This window comes from Tursiops truncatus, chromosome 12 (genome assembly GCF_011762595.2).
Source record: "Tursiops truncatus isolate mTurTru1 chromosome 12, mTurTru1.mat.Y, whole genome shotgun sequence".
Classification (NCBI taxonomy): Eukaryota; Metazoa; Chordata; class Mammalia; order Artiodactyla; family Delphinidae; genus Tursiops; species Tursiops truncatus.
The window spans coordinates 67,530,664-67,550,967 of NC_047045.1; the positions used below are offsets into that span (position 1 = coordinate 67,530,664).

At 38.6% G+C, this 20,304-nt stretch overlaps 1 long non-coding RNA gene across 1 annotated transcript in view; it reads right to left on the reverse strand.

Annotated features, from left to right (window-relative positions):
- Nucleotides 1-20,086, reverse strand: part of LOC141276035 (uncharacterized) — an 89,171-nt gene extending 69,085 nt beyond the window's left edge. Inside the window, exons 1-2 of the long non-coding RNA XR_012324887.1 lie at nucleotides 19,972-20,086; nucleotides 19,254-19,443 (exon numbers count right to left, since the gene is read on the reverse strand). This is a non-coding gene — a long non-coding RNA (uncharacterized lncRNA). The remainder of the gene's footprint in view (nucleotides 1-19,253; nucleotides 19,444-19,971) is intronic.
- Between the last annotated feature and the right edge of the window lie 218 nt (nucleotides 20,087-20,304).

The following is a 20,304-nucleotide window of genomic DNA, read 5'->3' on the forward strand; positions in this document are numbered from 1 at the left end:
CCACATTAGCTGGCTTATTTTTCCTACTGTACCCAATCCCTTGCTCATTCTGTTTCAGATACGCTAGCTCCTTCCTACCACAGAGCTTTGATAATTGAATTCTCCCTGCTTGGTTCCTCATAGGGAGGAAACTTCCAAGTCTCTGCTTGAATGTCCTCTCAAATTGGTATAAACTGACCATAATATCAAAGTAGGACCCACCTTCCTCCACTCCATGCCCAGAAGGTCTCTTCTCTCATGTCATCCAATTTCTGTCATGACATTTCTCATTGTTTGAAATGATTTTGTTTATTTATGTGTTTACTTCTTCATTTCCTGTCTCCCCAGACAAGAAGTTCTTTGGGGGAAGGGATACTTCTGTTTTATTAACTTCTGAATTTCCAGCATCGAAAAAACAGTTGTGACTTCCTATTTCTTCTTCCCGTACACTTTGTTGTCATTTTAATTTCAAACATGAAAGGAGGGTGGGTAATAGGTTACCGAAGCGAGATTTAGGGTTAGATGCCTGATGTTTAAAGCACCAGACAAGACATCAAAGTTGTCGGTGTTACCAACTTTGTATTTACATGCAATTTTTGCCCTTCTAAATGTTCCTGAGTCAGATAAGTGGCCTAGACCTACTTTTCATTATCCTATGCAATAGTAAATGGACATTTGGCCATGGAAATGAGACAGTCATTTTCTTACTCAGTGCCAATTCCATTACAGACAAATGGATGAATAGTGACAAATTACAGACAAATGGATGAATAGACAAATAGTGATGAATAGCAGTTACTTTTTACAACCCCATTACTTACCTCAATCACTGGATTTGCCATAAATAAGTAAATAAATAAATAAACGAATAAAGTATTTTCCCATTGATAGGTGTAAATATTCACTAACTTTAGAGATCAGAACATTTTGTCCCTCTTTTTCAGAATAAAAGAAGGCCTTTTAATCACGTCCTGGGCCCCAGAGTTCTGGTAATCTCTTTAGAGTTTTAGGTATAGAATACAGAATAGCAACCAGAGCATATTACAAAACATCTCAGTTGAAATCATTCTGGAAATGTGCACTTAATGTGGTGGAGTCACTCTCAGCTGCTAGGAAATATGAGGTTTAAAAATCATTGGAACAATTTATAGAAAATTTCCAAACACTAGATTCAAATATTCATTTAGATAAACAAAACGTGGAGAGAGATTCATTTAAAATGTCTATTCCAATAAGGTGCACTTTAATTAAGGTTATTTCTTATTCTTTTATTTATAGTTGCCTTCATCTATTTACTTCTTGAAATTACCATATTAACCCATCAGCACTCGTGTGCTTGTGCATTCTTCAGAGCATTTCTCATTCGTAATTGTTTATAAATTGCTACCTTTGAGAGGAAACTGAGCTAAAGCATTGCCTACAATTTTTTAGCTCTAGCACAACAATTCTCTATTCACACATTGAAATGAAAAGCTGTTGTGAAAAATCCCTTTAGGGTGATTAGATGATGCTATCTACTCTTGTAGACTTTTAACATATTTCTAAGATTTTTTAAAAATCCCCAGACAAAGGATAAAGGCAGTTTTTTGGTTCCTTCATTCATTATTCAACCAATCATTCAAGAACAGGCATTGAGTGTAAACTTGGAATCCAGAGAGAGTTCAGGCTTGCACACAGCATAGCAGTTACTATGAAAGAGCCATGGATCAGTTACTCTGGAAAGCCAGGAAGGAAGTGGGGCTAACTGAAGCTGGGGAAGTAGGAAAGCCAGTAGAGAAGAGATAATATTGGAGCTGAGCCACAGAGAAGACATATATGTTCATCGGAAGGGAATGTGAGTAAAGAGCGGTTCTGGATGACAGAACGTGTGAAAACAAAGAGGTGAGAAAGGACAGTCAGCGGTACCGCCAATCACCTTGAAATTGAAGAACTAATAGACAAAGACATAAGACAAGTTTGTTCATCTCCAAACAGCTATTAAATGCCCACTAATTGGAAACTTGGGGTTGAGTGCTGGGTGTGGGGAGAGGGTTGAATAACCCGTTCCTGTCTTCCAGTTTACATTCTAATTGGGAAAAGAAGACATAAATACATTAAATGTAAGCAATGATACAAGGCAATAATAAATGCTGAAAGATTTAGGGAAATGGGAACTTTATTGATTACAGCAGCTGGTACTCAGTCTCTTCCCTACTCATTTCTATCAGTGAAAAGTGTTTGAGTGTGTGTGCCTCTATGTGTAAGTTCACTTACTTAGAAACACTGCATATACACTATTGTCCCAATTCATTCAAATTGGTGACGTTTAATTTTTCTTTTAAGATAAAGCAAATAGAAATAGAAATTCTAATTTTTCCCCACACCCCAGTAAGTCACTTCGTGTAGCTTTTAGGGTACACACACCACTTAGAAGACCACTAGCGTCGAGCATTTAGAAAGAGTTGTGCACAAGGAATATTTTTCTCTTTCACAGTCTGGCCTAGATTTGGCCCAGAAATGAGTGCCATTTTTAAGAAAAAGTGAAAATGGGAACAGGATGTGTTCTAGAAACTGAAGGAAGAAAATACTTACTAGATCTTTGATTAAAGGAGGCCATTATATCAAGCTGAGTAAATCTATAGCAGGTTTCTCAGGCAGTCTATGGACTACTTACATCAGAATGGCTTGGCGCTGCTTGTCATGTATACTGACTCCTGAGATGTATATTGACTCCAAGACTCACTGAATCAGAATATCTGGAAATAGGCGTAGAGAATCTGTAATAAGCTGATTCTTTTCATCACTAAAATTTAAAAACAAGTAGTCTAAACAAGGGAGACTTCAAGTGGTCTGAAGTAAATTTTTTTTTTCTTTTTTTTTGCGGTACGCGGTCCTCTCACTGTTGTGGCCTCTCCCGTTGCGGAGCACAGGCTCCGGACGCGCAGGCTCAGCGACCATGGCTCACGGGCCCAGCCGCTCCGCGGCATGTGGGATCCTCCTGGACCGGGGCATGAACCCGTGTCTCCTGCATCGGCAGGCGGACTCTCAACCACTGCGCCACCAGGGAAGCCCTAGTTCCCAAATTTATATAACAAAAGCAAAACATATCTACAATATATTTACAACTTTTAACACTGAATCATGATTCTTGGTGAAAAAACATATTATTTATCAATTAACTGGTGCATTACATTGGTTTACTCGTAAAGAGTGAAGAACATCGGCTACATTGGACAAACGTGTTGGGGCCTCACTATGTTATTCATACCCCAAAGCCAGAGTAACCAAACATTTCTTGGGAAGCTATATTTAAAGGTTTGAACCTTCTCTGAAATAATTATAGGTACTATTTGTTTAGCATCAATCACATATCAGGCATTATACCATCTACTTTCAGAGATAATAAAACTCCAAGGAGGTAGAGGTTAACTTGCTCATTCTAAACACGAGAAAGCAAAGACAAGGTGGAGGGGTAAGGTTTCTTGCCCCATGAGACACAGCTGGAAAGCAACTCTCAAACCTTTTCCTCTCCAAAGCCTTGTTCTCTCCAATAAACTACATTTCCCTTTGCATGTGTTCCCTGCTCACTTCAAAATTCTCCCTTTGAAGGGTGAAAACAGGTGTCATATCAGAACGTTTATTATGCATCTAGTCTCATACCTCTCCTGTGCTCTGCTCTTAATTTTTTATGTGGAAAAAGCTCTGTAAATCTCTAGTTTATACCTCTTTTCCTTTGACTAGGACTGATTATTTTCTCAGTTAGCTGGGCATCCTACATCTAATTAATCTAGTAATCTTGTTCTATTCCATTTTTTTCTCTCTGACACTTATTTCCCATATATTTATAATTCTGCACTCCCCCCCCACCATGAATGTGAAGATCCTTTCCATTCTCATGTTCTATTTTGAAATTTCTTTATTCCACACATATCAGCATTCTTCTCGGCCCCAGTACCAATGAAAATGTACAGCATGAGATGAACTGACAGCCTGCCTGCTTCCCATCACCTGACTTACGGAGAAGTCCACACAGCTGCATCGTCAAAATCCATTCTAGGGCTGAAGGAACACACTGGCCACATAAAATATTAACAGTTCAAACGCCTGTCTTCTACATATCTAGAGTGGGTTGTTATTTTCCCAAAAGGATTCAAATTATGCTACCATGCTCCTCAAAGGGAAGAATTTTACTGAATTCTCTCTTCTCTGATTGTGACCAGGAAGAAATAGAAAGAAAGAAAAAAAAAAGCTTGCTATTTTAGTGCTGGTGGAGGCTATATTTGGAGAGGAAGCTTGTGTTCTATTGGAAGTTAATTTTGGAGAAGATTACAGTGGAAATTAAGGATGGCTAAGATGGAGGGCATTAAGTACATAAAATTGAAAATGTTACTTTTACCTATAACGAGCCAAGCTCGGAAACACTAACACCTGTTTTGTAATATTTCTTCGATGTCTTTTTGAAGATGCTATAGATTCTGTATTAAAGGCACAGTGCATTCACCAGTTTCAATGAAGCTTCCCTTCCCTCAATTGAAAAAAAACCAAAGGCTATTTTTTAAACATCACACTTGCATTGGAGAAAATGAAATATTCTGAGATGATAAATGAATAATAATTTACCACCTGAAGAAACAGTCACACTTCCACAGAGCATTTTTCAGGATAGTCAAGATACCCACTGATCATGAATATTTACTCCTGACATACCCAGACCACCTGTAAATTTCCTGGTCTGGAATGGAAAATAGAAAATGTTTGCCACACCATTACACTCCTCCCAGATGAATGCTAACACTGTGTGGACAGTCTTTTGCTTCAGAAGAGACTTAACACGGGAGTTAACTGCTTTTTGCCTGTGAAAGGAAAAGGAATAGGAAAATGTGGTCTATTAAGGATGTTAGTGATGGAGAACTATGGGCCATGTAGGTATAATGCTGAATGAAGGAGTTGATGGACTATGCAGAATGAATATGCATTTTTCTTGATTAAAAATAACATTTAAAAATCAGAAATACTATATTTTCATCACCAAAAAAACTAGAAAATTTAGAAAAGCAAGAAAAGAAAAAAGAAAAAAATCCCACCCCTGATTCAAACATGTAGGGGAAATTATGTGATACTTTGGTATATATCCTTCCAGGAATTTTTTCAATGTCTAAATTTATATATTTTTCTAAAAGAAATATTGAACATATGCTTTGTAAACTGTTTATTTTGCTTAAATATATGTCATAAATAGGTTTTGTGTCATTAAATATGCCTATTCTTTTTCTCATTAATTTCGTGGATGTATCGAATTTAATAAATATTTTAATGTAATTTCCTCTTACAGATTACTTTTTTCCAATTCTTTTATTATTATTAACATTTCTGTGATGAACGATTACATAATTAAATCTTTCTACTTTAAGAAATATTTTCTTTAGTTCATGGCAAATATTCAAAATATCAAAACTTGAGGGCTTCTCTGCATAACACGAAATTATTTTTTGAAGTGGACAATTGTGTAAACAGAATTCGCAAAAAAGTTACAAAATTATTTAAGTCCACTTAAAAGTCAAATTGTTGGCAATAACGAAATTTAAAGGCACTTTTCAACTTAGGAATAAGTGTGCTCCAAAGGATAATTTGTAATTCAATTATTCTTTCCTTTGGACAGCAAGTTTTGTGTTTTAGGTTTGCACATGCTGGTACAGTATCTAGGTCATTTGTCATTCATTATTCATTCCACGGATAAATTTTTGAGAGCCTTCTGCATACAGAGGTATGGTTAAAATCCTATCCCTGCTGGGAAAATGGTAATAAGGACTTCTAGAAAGATGAAAAGGAGTACACCAGAGGAGAAGGCAGACATGAGGTTACTGCAGATGAGCCCGCCCCTCCCCCATGCTCCAATCTCTGGCCAAGCACTCTACTTGCACATTGGATCCTGTCTTCTTTTGTCTTCTCGAAGCTAGCACTTCAGCAACTCTCCACTCTCGTTTTTAAAGAATTGAAATATAGTTGACTTACAATGTTGTGTTAGTTTCAGGTGTACAGCAAAGTGATTCACTTATTCCCTTCTCATTTTGCCATCAATTACTGCTTCTCTATATTGGGTCAGTTGGGTCATTTACATCAGTATACAAACATGTTTTTGTATTTCCTATCTTAAAAAAAATAACCTCTCAACCCAATTTCCTCCAAGAGTTTGTATCCTATTTCTCTGTCCCCCTATACAGCAAAATTCCTCAAAAGCACGGACTATACTCTCCCTCCCTCTCCTCCATCTCCTCTTTTAAAACTTAGCTCAGGCATCTCCTTAACCCAGAAATCTTCTAGGACCCTCCGAATGCAAGGTAAGCAACTTTCCTCTGTCCTCCTCTGCCCATCAGGGCTCCCATCACTTGATATTGTAATGACCTGCTTACTGGTTGCTTCTCTCATTAAACTGTAAGGATCTCCTGAACAGCTACAATGCCTTATAAAATATTGAGTCCTGAATGCCTAATGCAGTGTCTGGAAAATTATAAATGGCCAGTAAATGTTGCTGGATGAATTGAAAGATGATCAGGAGTCCACGATGACCAAGAAAAGAGCATTCTAGGCAGAAGGAACAAAATGTGCAAGGGCACAGAGGCCAGAAAGACTGTAACAGGTACATTCAGTACAAATCATTCGGTATGGTGGGAACACATGGCGGGAGTGTGAGGAAGGAGGAAAATAAAAGCAAATTCATCCTCTCTTGGGTCATTAAGGTTCTAGTACCCTGTGCCAAAGAGGTTGGACTTTATCTTATCCACAGTAAAGATTCACAAAGGAAATATAAGCTTGCTAGTCATCTGGTCAAATTTTCATTTTACTAATATTAACTAATATTTATTGAGCTACCTGATGTCTAGGTCACATAAAAGGCCAGTCACACAAAAATTTTTTTAGTTACTTTGCACAGGGTACACAACTAACCAGTTTAAGGGCAGGTATTCAGAACCAGACCTGTCTGAGCACAGGAGACATATTCTAAGCTCATTTTTCAATAATGAAAGGTCACTGGGCCACAACATGGTAGATTGGAGAGATGCACCAGTTAGGAGGCTATTGTAATAGGCTGGGGAGACATGGTGACAGTGTGAACTAAGCTAAGCTCTTTGAGGGCAGGGACCACATCTTGTTCACCATTGTCTAACATGATATTCCTAACACATTTAGGTGTTTCATAAATATTTTCTAAACAAATGAAAAGGTAACAGAAAGAGAAACACTGTTGATGGATGGGAGGTGACATATGAGGGTTGGTGAAAGGAATAGTTGAAGAAGACTGTTTTCTCTTAGAAGTCATGAACTGATTTGTGATGCCATTTGTTGTGATGTGAAACACCAGAGGAGGAGCAGGTTTGGTGTTATTGAGGAGGATGGATTTTGTTTTGAATTTTAATGCTGAGACAGAGATTTCTGGGAGTCAGCTGGAAATACAGATCTGGAGCTCAGAAGAGAGGTCTGATCTGAAGATAGCCATCCATGTACTGGCAGGCATAGATACAGATGATAAATAAACATGTGGATATAAATTTACAGGCAAACTGTGCAATAAGAGAAGATTGCCAAGAATCAAATCTGAAATACACCAACATTTATGGATGGACAGAAGGTGCTAAACCTATAAAGGGCACTGGGAAGGAGTAAGAAAACTCAAAAAAGAACAGTGCCATGGAAACGGAGGGGAGAGGGTCAAGAAGGGAGTGGTTCACTGTATCAGGTTCTGCAGGAGTCCTTTTTTAAGTGTATCAGTCAGGGAAGGAAACAGAAACCCCTGCAGGTATTTTAAGTAAGAAAGAATTGAATTCATTGAATTAGCTGCTTACACAGTTGTTTAAATAGCTGAAGCTTCTAGGCTGGGCTTTCTGATCAATGCACAACTCGGTCATGTCTCTTCACTCTGTGACCCAGGCTGATGGCAATGCCTCCATCTGGAGTGTCTCTGATTTGTCATGGTAAGGGGAAGGGAACAAGGACAGAGGAAGCACCATTTCCTAAATCTCTGTCCAGAGTGGCACGTGTCACCTCCACTCATATTTTATAGGACAAAGCGAGTCAATGGTAATATCTGCCTTCAGGAAGCAGGAATGTGAGATCCTATCCGGTGCTCAGAAGCAGGGGCACTGTTGTACAGGCCTTCCATACCCCTAGGTTTTACATCCATGGATTCAACCAAATGAGGATTGAAAGTATTGGGGAAAATTTTTTAGAGAGTTCCAAAAAGCAAAACTTGAGTTTGCCATGCACAGGCAACTATTTACATAGCATTTACCTTGTACTAGATATTATAAGTCATCTAGAAATGATTTAAAGTGTACAAGAGGATGTGCATAGGTTATATGCAAATACTACGCCATTTTGTATAAGGGACTCGAGCGTCCGTGGATGTTGGTACCCATGGGGGTCCTGGAACCAATCTGCCGCGGATACTGAGGGACAGCTATAGTGGTGAGCTGACTTAATTGACTCCCACAGGTAAGTTACTTAACTTTCTGTACTTCACTTTATTCATTTGTAATAATTCTACTATACTTATATCTGAGGGTTGTTAGAGGGTTAAATAAAACGATGTAAGTAAGATGCTATGAACAGTGATTGATCTATAGTAAACTCCAAATAACTTTTAGGTATTATTTCATTCTCTAGTTCTCTATTCCTTCTCCTTAACTCCTTTCTCCTCTGGTGCATCCTTTTTCAGTCCTGGACTTGCTCTGTCCAGCCTGCGTTTTGTTCTGGTCTGCCAGTGCGTTCACTCTCCAAATGAGAACAGACCCTCTCTCCCTGCGCCCCTACAAGTCCACTGCTACGGAAAGAAGAACAGAAAATCCCTCTTCTTTGTCCAAGTAAATAAGATTTCTCTCTTAAAAGAGGACAAGTCAGGGAGATTTTAAAATTATACCTAAGAAATTTCCCTCTGCCCCCTACCTCCCCTAATTGGTAGCAACGGTCAGTCTGTAACAAGCACTAAAAATTAATTTGGGGCAAATCGATTCCTTAGCAGGGTGATCAGCTATCAAGTGGACTTTCACTTCTAATCAACCTCAAAGGGCTTGGAACTGCATATTCTCCAAAGCAGCATCTCAGACAGGCAAGAATGGGTGTGGACCATCTTTCCTCTCGCTGTCAACTCTCTCTCTCTCTCTAAACCAGGGAATTGTACGCCTTCACCAACCTATTTCTGTCCTCTCCCTGAGAGCAACAGAATCCATCACAGCTGCAGCCTGGAAGGGGAAGTGTCCTGAGTACAAACAGCTGCCTCTACTCCCCACCAGGAGAGCTGCAGTGGAATTTATAGAACCACACAGGGTCAGAGCAGGAATTCAGCCACTCCCCAGAGCCAGAGACCCTCTTTGCCTCTCTCTTCCCACCCCCCACCCTTTCTCTGAATCTCCAACTCGATGGCAGTCTAAGACACACTGGGTGGTCCCCTGCTGCCCTACGATTTTCTTCCTTCCCCCAGTCTCTTGGGAGAAAGATCTCCTGGGAATTCTTGACACTGATGAAAGGCATCCGGCAACCAAACATCCTTTCCTGGTTCTGACCTCGAGTTCTTAAAGAAGGAAGGATAATGATATTTTTCTCCATACTGTCAGCTTCATCACAAATACATTGTCTGGGATGTCTGAAGTCTCCTATTGCTTCCCTGTGGAGTACTTTGGAATGAATGGAGCCACTGACCACAAGGCTGTCATCACCTGCCAATGCTGCCCACCCTCTCCCTGCAAGCCTGAGGACTCTACCAGGTTCTTTCATACATGAGATATGGTACTAGAATGTTCTCTAATGGCATTAAATATTCCAAAGTCCATTGGTTGACTAACCAATGAATTAAGCACACTGTATCCCAAACATGCCCTGGATGCTGAGAATATGGGACATGATACATGTGTTACTTTGTCTTGCTCTCAAGAAATTATTTTTTTTTTACTATAAAACAAAGCAAATAGTCAAAAAGTACAGCAATTAATATAACACTAAGTAGAAATAAACGTCAACATTTTGCCAAGTTTTCTGGAGATCTTGTATTGGTAAAAAAGAAAATGTTACCAACAGAATTAAAGAGCTGTCAACCAACAGTTTAATTTTCCTTCTCCCTCTCTCCTTCTCTCTCTCTCTCTCTCCATCCTTTCCCAAAAGTAACTACTAGTCTCGTTACCTGGTGGTCCTGTATTTATAAAATGTATGATTTTGATTTTTAAAAATATTTCAAAATAGTATCAGATTCTATAAGCCCTCTTGGACGTTACATCTTCCATTCAAATTATGATTTTGACATTTATCCAAGTTGATCCTTGTAGACTTAAGTTCAATATATTCTGCAGTTGAATGTTATTTTGTTATGAGTTTATAATAATCTATTTTTTCTACTATTGATGAATATTTACACATTTCAAAGTTTTTTCTATTAAGTATAGTTCTCCAGTGAACATTCTTGTATATGCCTCCTTGTTCATGTCTGTCAGAATTTCACTAGGGGCAGTGTTTTTCATCCTCATTTTGACAAGGACCCACAGTCTGACTGCATTATGTATCGTCATCCACAGGCCCAGGTGCAAACACGCATAAACATATATACATGCATTTAACTGAAACAAAATTGAGGTACGTTCTGCTGTATTTCTACTTTATTCTATTCTATTCCTTTTTAAATTCTGAGAATGACATACTAAATTATTTCTGTGATTCAACGAGTTAGGATCTAAGGTTTGAAAAAACACTGGTTTAAGGTATATACCTGGGAGCAGAATTGCTGGGTCAGAGGGTATGAGCATTCTTAACTTGATCAGATATTGCCAATTTTTTTCTCAATAGTAAGATATATCCAAATTTAGAGATATCAAAGTGTGGAAAATGTGCATTTTATAATCTAGGTTATGCGATGTCCTGGATACTAATTCTTTGTCCATTATACGAATTTGTGATGTTCTGTTTACCTGTCCTTTCACTTACTTTATGTGTATTTTGCTGTGTGGAAGTTTTGAATTTTAGAGTAGTCAATTGTATGCAATTTTTACTGTATGGCTTATTTATTTATTTAGGCTTTAAGTTGTCCTAATTTATACCACTAAGATAGTCTCCTCTGTTGTTTTCTGAACTTCTGTAATTTTGATTTTTTAACTTTAGACCTTTAGACTTTTAAGGGCGTTGATATTTTGATTTAGACCTTTAATCCATATGGTGTGACATGGCAGTTAATAAGAATAACCAGTTATCAAAAAAAACATTTTGAGTAATCCATCCCTTCCTCATTGTTTTTTGTTCGTTTGTTTGTTTGTTTTTGCAGCACGCGGGCCTCTCACTGCTGCGGCCTCTCTAGTTGCGGAGCACAGGCTCCGGATGCGCAGGCTCAGTGGCCATGGCTCACGGGCCCAGCCGCTCCGCGGCACGTGGGATCTTCCGGGACTGGGGCACGAACCCGTGTCCCCTGCATTAGCAGGCAGACCCTCAACCACTGCGCCACCAGGGAAGCCCCTCCTCGTTGGTTTTTTTTTTTTTTTTTTTTTTTTTTTTGCGGTACGCGGGCCTCTCACTGTTGTGGCCTCTCCCGCTATGGAGCACAGGCTCCGGACGCGCAGGCCCAGCGGCCATGGCTCACGGGCCCAGCCGCTCCGCGGCACGTGGGATCCTCCCGGACGGGGGCACGAACCCGTGTCCCCTGCATCAGCAGGCGGACCCTCAACCACTGCGCCACCAGGGAAGCCCCTCCTCGTTGGTTTTTAATGCCATCTCTTTCATATACCAGGTACCCAAAATATGTAAGTTTGTTTCTGCTCCATTTTTTTCAGTTGATCTATTTATTTATCCTTGCATCAAAAGCACAGTATTATTTACTAAAGCTTTATAAAAAAATCTTACATCAAATTGTATTGGTTCTTCTTGATGGTTTATTTTCTTATAATTTTTTAGAATCAGTTGTTTAATTCCAAGAAAAGCTATGCTGAGAATTTGGTTCAAATTACATTGAATTTATACATCAGTTTAGGGAGAATTGTTTTATTTTAACTATTTATTTTTCCAGTCCATGAATGAAGTGTATCGCATGTGCGTTTTGTTATTCTTTCATGTTTTATAAATGTTTAATAAATTTCTCCATAAATCTTGTATATCTTTGTTATATTTCCTTCTAGGTACCTTGGATATTTTTATGTTATGCTTTATTCTATTATTATTACATTTTCAGATTAATTAATGCATGTGAATAAAAATATTAAGGTAGTTTATATTTTGATCTTTTATCCAGCAAACTTGCTAAACTATGTAATTGGTTTTAATAGTTGGTCTGTATATTGTCTCGGCTTTTCTATGTAGACAAGCATTATCTGTGAAAAAAAAAAAAAAGACAATTTGCTTTATTCATTCCAATTCTTAAACCAGTAAGTTTCTGGCTTGTAGTGTCTTGCTGTTCTGACAACTTGTTACACCTTGTACATGTGGAGGTACTGGAGCCCCATGGTATGATGCACTGAGAAGAATACAACCTTATTTCAGTGTTAGACTTACCAAATTGCATAACCCCAGCCCAGTCATAAGAAAACATCAAACAAATACAAACCAAGAGACCCTCAACAAAATAACTGACCAACATTTGCAAATGTGTCAAGGTCACGAAAGACAAGGAAACACTGGTGAACTATTACAAATCACTGGAGACAGTTAGGTCTAAACAAGGAAACATAATGTAGAATCTTTTATAGGAAACTAGACCAGGAAAAGGACATCAGTGGCAAACATCACTAGAATCTTTTATAGGAAACTAGACCAGGAAAATGACATCAGTGGCAAATGAGCAAAATTTGAATAAGGTCTTTAGTTGATTATATTGTACCAATGTTAATTTCCTGGTTTGATAACTGTACTATGATAATATAAAATATTAATATGAGGGGATGCTGGGTGACCAATATAAAAAGACTTTCTCTAGTTTTTTTTCAACTTTCTGTAAGTTTAAAATTAGTTCAAAGTAAAAAGTTAAAAAATCATGTTTGTAAATTGGCATCCTTGTGTTATTTGGGACTTTGCAGAAATGTCTTTAACGTTTAATAAATAGATTATGTTATTTGCTGTAAGTGTTAGGTAGATATTCTTTACCTGTTTAAAGGGTTCCCTTCTTATTCATAGTTAGCTAAGTGTGTGTATGTGTGTGTGTGTATCTTGAGTAACATCTGGATGTTGGATTTCATCTAATACTTTTTTTAGATCAACTGAGGTATTATGCACTTTGTTTTACCCCCTTTTCCATTTTAAAATGTGTTTCCTACACATTTGTGATTTTATTACATTTTCTAATATTAATCCATCCTTATATTTCTGAGATAAACCCTTCCTTGTCACATGTATTTTTTTAGACTTTAATTTTTAGAGCAGTTTTAGATTGACAGCAAAATTGAGAGGCATGTACCTATTTCCCCCCCACATGCATAACCTCCCCCATTATCAACATCCCCAACCAGAGTGGTGCATTTGTTACAATCGATGAACCTTCAGTGCCACATCATTATCGCTCCAAATCCACAGGTTACATTATGGTTCACTCTTGGTGTTGTACATTTTATGGGTTTGGACAAAGGTATGACCTGTATCCATTGCTATAGTATCATAGAGAATAGTTTCACTGACCTAAAAAGCCTCTGTGCTCTGCCGATTCATCTCTTTCTCCGCACCTTGTCTGTATTTTTAAGGTACACTGTTAGATTTGATGTGCTAATGTTTCATTCATGGTTTTTATACTGTGTTCATTAGATGGGATTGCTAGTGGTTTTATTTTTTATAATTTCTATTGCTTTGTATTTCTACTCTTTTTCCTCTGGGTTTCATTTTACTTCCTAAATCATGGCTTTTATATTACTAGTGCCTCATTCTCTTACCCTTTTTTCAGTTTAGGTTTCTCTTAGACTCCTTCTTGAATGATAGGTCCCCTGGTGTATAATTCTAGTGGACTGTTATTGTTCCTAGTATTTTAAAGGTATTGTTTTATTTTCTTCTGGCCTTTACTTTTACTTATGAGAAATTTTGTTGCCAATCTAATTGCTGTTCCTTTATAGGTTTTTTGTTTGTTTTTAAATATTTCTTCTTTGTCTTTGGTATTCTGCAGTCTATTGAGCATCTGGAGTGTTCAGGGGTCAATCAGAGTATCATGACTTTTCTTAATTTTGGAAAATTATCAGCCATTGTCTTTTAAAATGTTGCCTCATTCACATTAATTTTCTTTTTTTCCTCTGGAGTTATTTTGAATACATATTGGATTTTCTGTTCCAGTCTTCCTTGCCCCTTACTCAGTCTTTTACATATATATGTATGTATATACATTTAATGTCTTCATCAGTTTGTGCTTCTTTCTGAACACTTGCTCCAGATTCATCTTCCAATGTGCTGACTTTTTCCTTTGGCTACGTCTAATCTATTGCTTAGCCAATTTATTAAGTTTGTAACTTTAATAACTATACTTTTTATTTCTAGAGGATCTATTTCTCTTTTCCAAGTCCACATTATTCTTCCTCTCATCTTTCATTTTATTTTCTGTTTTTTCTTTTATGTCTTAAACACTTCAGTAACTATTTTATAGTGGATTCTTCTCATAATTGCAAATCCTTTGGATATTTTTATTATTTCAAATTTTTGTCCCTTAGTGTTTTACCTGATACTTTATTGTAGAACATTGGTAGATCATGTCCTTGTATGCACTGTAATTTTTTTTGCTGTGAGCTAATCTTCAGATGTGTATGTGTGTGTGTGTGTGTGTTGGAGTCCTACGTGACTTGATTGGAGGAGATGTTTGCATTGATGTGGCACTATCAGTATTTCACTACCCTGGGACCAAATTTTATATTAATGTCCTTGTAGTGAATTGAATTGTGTTCCCCAAAACGGTATGTTCAAGTCATAGCTCCTAATACCTGTGAATGTGACTTCAATTGGAAATAGGAACTTTGCAGATGTACTCCAATTAAGATGAGGTCGTATTGGATCCAATATATAGTATCCAATGACTTGAATCTTTATAAGAGAAAGGAGAGGGAAATTTTGATACAGAAACACAGGGAAGAAGGCCATCTAACAATGGAGACAGGGATTGGAGTGATATACAAGCCAAGGAAAACCAAGGATTGCCAGCCGCCACCAGAAGCCAGGTGAAAGGCATGGAGCAGACTTTCCCTCAGAGCCTCTAGAAGGCTGTCAACTCCTTGATCTCAGACTTCTGGCCTCCAGAACTGTGACAGAATAAATTTCTGTTGCTTTAACCTGTACAGTTGTGGTGCTGTTATGAGAGTCTAGCAAACTATAATAATATGGTCCTGGCTTGGGATTCCCTGTGAGGATATCAAAATTTCAGTGTTTAGCATTTAAGAGCTTTTATTTGGGTTAGATACCCCCTAGCATTGGCTTAGACACTCACTGCTTTGACTTGAAAATCCCATTTTACCTCCTAGCCCTTGAGAGTTTCCTTTCCCTATGGGTAAATTTTATAGTATTTTATTGTGTTTTAAGTATTTTATCCACTGCAGACAAGTATATCTAAAAGGAAAGATATCTATCTGTGTTAACTCAATCTGCCATAATACTGGATGCAAATCTGATAGTCATTTGCAGATATGGAAAGGAATCATAATAGAATGCTCTCAAGGATGAGTAAAGCATCCAATGGGCACAAAAAGGTGGAGAGGTGTGGAAAGCAGGAAATGTGAAGGGATGCTCTGCATTTCTGCAAACACTTCCACGCCTTCAATTACTCTCCTATGATAGAAAGCACAAGCTGTTTCACGTAACCTGCAAGACCCTGCCTTGCACGTCCCTCCTCATCTCTCACCACCTCCTTCTTTGCATAACCCAACACCCAGGCACAGGAACATGTTTCATTTACTTAAAGGAACTATTATTCTTTCACTTGCTTCCCTCACATGGGAATTTCTTCTTCTGAGAACATTCCCAGTTCCCTTCTGTAGTGCAAATCTTACATACGCTCCAGGCCTTCTCCAGATAAGAAAAGCCCTCCAACTACTGAATAAAGAATGGACAAGAGAAGAGTAAGACTGAAATTAGGAGACCAGGAAGGACATGTTGGGATCCAGACTAAGGTTTGGGGATGGAGAGAAATAGATGGTACTCGGGTGGGAAGAGTCATTGACTTCCTATTAATAAGAGTGTGGTGTTATCTAATCAACAGATACCACGTGCATATTTTGTCTTTCTTACCAGATCAGAAATTCCTTTAGGTCAGGAATATTATGGAAACACGTTTTTATCCCATGCAAAACCAGGGCTTTGCAATAACGCAATAAAGATTTTTCGAATGAGGGGAGTAAAGGAATAAATTCATGAACATATATTCCCTGAAAATATATTTTTTCACATATTCTAGTATATATAGTCTGACTATCAATTGATGTGTCTCATTGTGGGTTGGGTTTTGTTGTTTATTGGGAGGGGGCAGTATTTTGCGTTGTTTTGAGAACAGCTGGTGGAATTCATTTTATAATTCTACAGTTATGGCTCCTGTCTTCAACTTTTCTTTCTCTACCCGCTTTGTGTCTTGATGTGAACTTCAGAGAAAGGGCTTTGCTCGTTCTATGTACCACTGAGGGCTTAGCATATTTTTGGCCCTCATTAAATGTTAACATCAACAAGAGCATCGTGAAGAATGATTGCACAAGAGGGAAGTAAACAGAAAGGCAAGATTTGGCAAGCTTCAAATGGATCCACCCACTTCTTCCCCCAAACTCGTGATTAGAGAAGGTCTTTATTTTCTCAGCTTCTTTAACTCTTTCATTTCCGGTTTTAAGTACAGAGCTGAGCAGACTGAAAATATCATTTTTCTAAAGAATTCATCAAGAATTCAAGTCTTTTTTTCACTGCGGCAGCTATTCCAAGAATCATAAAACAGCATTTATTCTTTTGGAACCTCCAAGGTCAGCAGCATCCACATGGGTAGGAATAGTACACACAGCCCTCATTTTCCTTTTCCCCAGTAGTGAATAGACTCCAGGGCGAGAGGCGCTCTCCTGTGTCAAAGGACTGTACCTCCTCAACTCCCGTCTATAGCAAAACCAGGAAAATAGCAAAAAACTAGCAAGATCCAGCTACCAAACACCTTGTCTCCATCACCAGTTCTGGCTGGATCCGCTGCTTTCTGATTCTAATTAAGTCTTTCCAAAAAAATCTATATGTCAGCAGAAGTGAGAGAAATAAAGGAAGCACTTTTACTTGGCAATGGTGAAACTTTTCACTGGCCAAAAAATATGTGAATGAAGTAAGCTTTTAAGAGCTTATGGTTTCGGGCTTCCCTGGTGGCGCAGTGGTTAAGAATCCGCCTGCCAGTTCAAGGGACACGGGTTTGAGCCCTGGTCCAGGAAGATCCCACATGCCATGGGGCAACTAAGTCCATGCACCACAACTACTGAGCCCGCGCTCTAGAGCCAGTGTGCCACAACTACTGAAGCCCGTGCGCCTAGAGCCCATGCTCCGCAACAAGAGAAGACACCGCAACGAGAAGTCTGCGCACCACAACAAAGAGTAAACCCTCTCGCCACAACTAGAGAAAGCCCTCGTGCAGCAACAAAGACCCAATGCGGCCATAAATAAATAAATTAAATTAATTAATTTTTTAAAAAGAGCTATGGTTTCTTTGTCAATATAAGCCTAATAAATTAAAATTGGAACTATTTTCTGCCATCCCCACAAGATCTCATCAATCACCAGTTTGCTTCATCTCCCTCTCTCCTCCCTGGAATCCAATGAGGGTGGAGAGCTGGCAAGCTCTGGGGCTTAGTTGAAGCAAACCCTGTTATTAGTGAAGAAATGGGGCTCTTGCTAAAGGAAGTTTGAAGTTCTAGCTTCAGATTTATTTTGTAAATGTGCAAAAGGAAGAGGGATGTTTTTGAGAAAAGAGGGGAAAAAAAGAAAACCTTTGGAAATTTCAAAGTTAGTGTTTGTTGACATTACAGCTAAGTGTTAGCACAAAAGCCCCAAAGACATGGAAATGAGAGGAATGAATTAAATATTACCCTCACATCTATGTCCTTCAGTCTGAATGGCATATAGCACTACTCAAGCAGAGAAGTAAGTGTTCTCTGAGGATACATTTTTAAAAAGCTTTTGCTAGGTAAAATTTGCACTCTACTTAAATAACAAAACTAATCTTTTCTCCCAGATATGTCCTTAGGTTAGGATATCATTAGCTCCTTTGAGTATAAACATAATATAGACTGAAGCTTTGACTGTCTTCCTTCTTTTGTTTTAAAAAGAAACAAAAAGAAAGAAAATGAAAAGGGCTTTGCATTTGGGTCATTTGGATATTAAACACTAGAGCTATCAAATCATGAAACTCAGAACATCATAAAAAAAACTGTTAAATACCTAGACAAGGGGTCAAAAACTGAAATGTTTACAGATCTTAAATGAGTGGTGCAGGGCCAGTGTAAATATTGTGGAATGGTGAGGACTATGGCAAAGTGTAGGGCATGATTTTATCTTTATCTTAAGGGCATGATTTTTCACAGTCGTCAAATAAGTAAAAAATATGTTAGAAAGCAAGACCATGTCCAAGCAACAGTGTAATGTATTATATTTACACTATATTGAAGACCAAGAAAGACTCATCTGCAAAGTCTCTGGCTTTCAATTTGCAACCTTTTGTCTGGATAAAAGGGTTGCAGAATTTCTGACCATTTTCAGATTTCTAAACAGAAAGGCTGTTGTCTTGGAACATTAGACGAAATATTCTGATGCCAACCTGGCTTTTGTAGCCACATCTGCTTGTCTTTACAGCTCATATATATTCTGTTGCTGACACATCAACCAAAATAAGAGATTTTCTCTACTTCTTTGTCTAGAATAAAATCTCTCGTGTTACAAAAGTCCCCCACCCCCACCGCCCTACTCCACCAAGAAATCCAGAATCGTTTTCTATACTAAGGAGAAATGATGACATTCTAGTAACACTGCAGCTGCTCTGTAGGGAAACAGAGTCCAGAGTTCCCATTTGAGCTCTACAGACAGCATTGCATGAAGCAATGACTTCACTGTGGTGTATGTATGTTAAACAACGGTGCAACATTGAAGAATTAATGATGTGCGGTTGGTGGGAAGAACACTGACTATGGATAGGACAGATGCTAGTTCTTATCCTGGCTCTGCTTACCATCTGATGAGCATGTTACTTGGACTCTCTGAACTTCAATTTCCTCATCTGTAAGATGGAAAAAGTAATTGTATTAGTTTGCTAGGGCTGCCATAACGAACTACCACAGGCTTGGTGCTCAGACAACAGAAATTTATAGACTCACAGTTCTGGAAGCTAGAAGTACAAGATCAAGGTGTTGGCAGAATCGGTTCCTTCTGAGGGCTGTGAGGGAGAGTCTATTCCGTGCCTCCTTGCTAACTTCTGGTGGTTTCCTGCCAGTCATTTGTGTTCCTTGGCTGCAGGCACATCCCTCTGATCTCTGCCGTCATCTTCACATGGTGTTCTCTCTGTTTCTGTATGTGTCCAAATTTCCCCTTTTTATAAGGACATCAGTCACATTGGATCCCGGCCTACTCCTGTATGGCCTCATCTTAACTAATTATGTTTGCCATGACCACGTTGCCAAAGAGGCCATATTCTGAGGCACTGAGAATTAGCCTTCAGCATATGAATCTTGAGGGGACACAATTCAACCCGTCAGAGTAATTCTCGCCTCCAACAGTGGCTGTAGAATTAAGTGGCCCAATACCCAGTAAAAGTCTGGAACATAGTAGATATCCAGCAAACCACCTTTGTATGATCACTGATCCCCAAATCCTCCCAAACTTGATCCTTAAGCTTGAAATATGCTTATAGCCTTATGTTCCAGCCCCTTCAATCCATCTCACGCATTACTGCCAGAGTTAATTTTTTAAAATTCGAATGCAATCATGTTCTTCTCCTGCTTAAAGCTGTGCAGTGGCTCCCTATCCCCGCTGGAGAACTCCAGACTCCCCAGTATAACATACAAGCTCCTGTCTCCATGGTCTGTACTCTCCTACCTCTCCAGTCTCAGTCTCCACCTCTTCTCTTCAGATCCTCCACTCCAGCCAGACTGAATCACTTGCTATTTGTTCTTTTCTTTTCCACACCTTGGTGCTTTTCATGGTTTGAAATGAGTTTTCTCAGTGTCCACCGCAATACCCGCCCATCTTTTATGATTCAGCTCAAAAATATCTTTAATGAAGTCATTGCTCATATCAGCCTGTGAAACTGCCTGCTCTGTCCTTTGTGTGCCTTATTTTATTCATAATGTGAAACTATGTCCTGGTTTTTCTTGGGCCATTCTGTTTTATGCTGTTGTCCCGATATTCCATGTAAGTCAGCTTATCCCA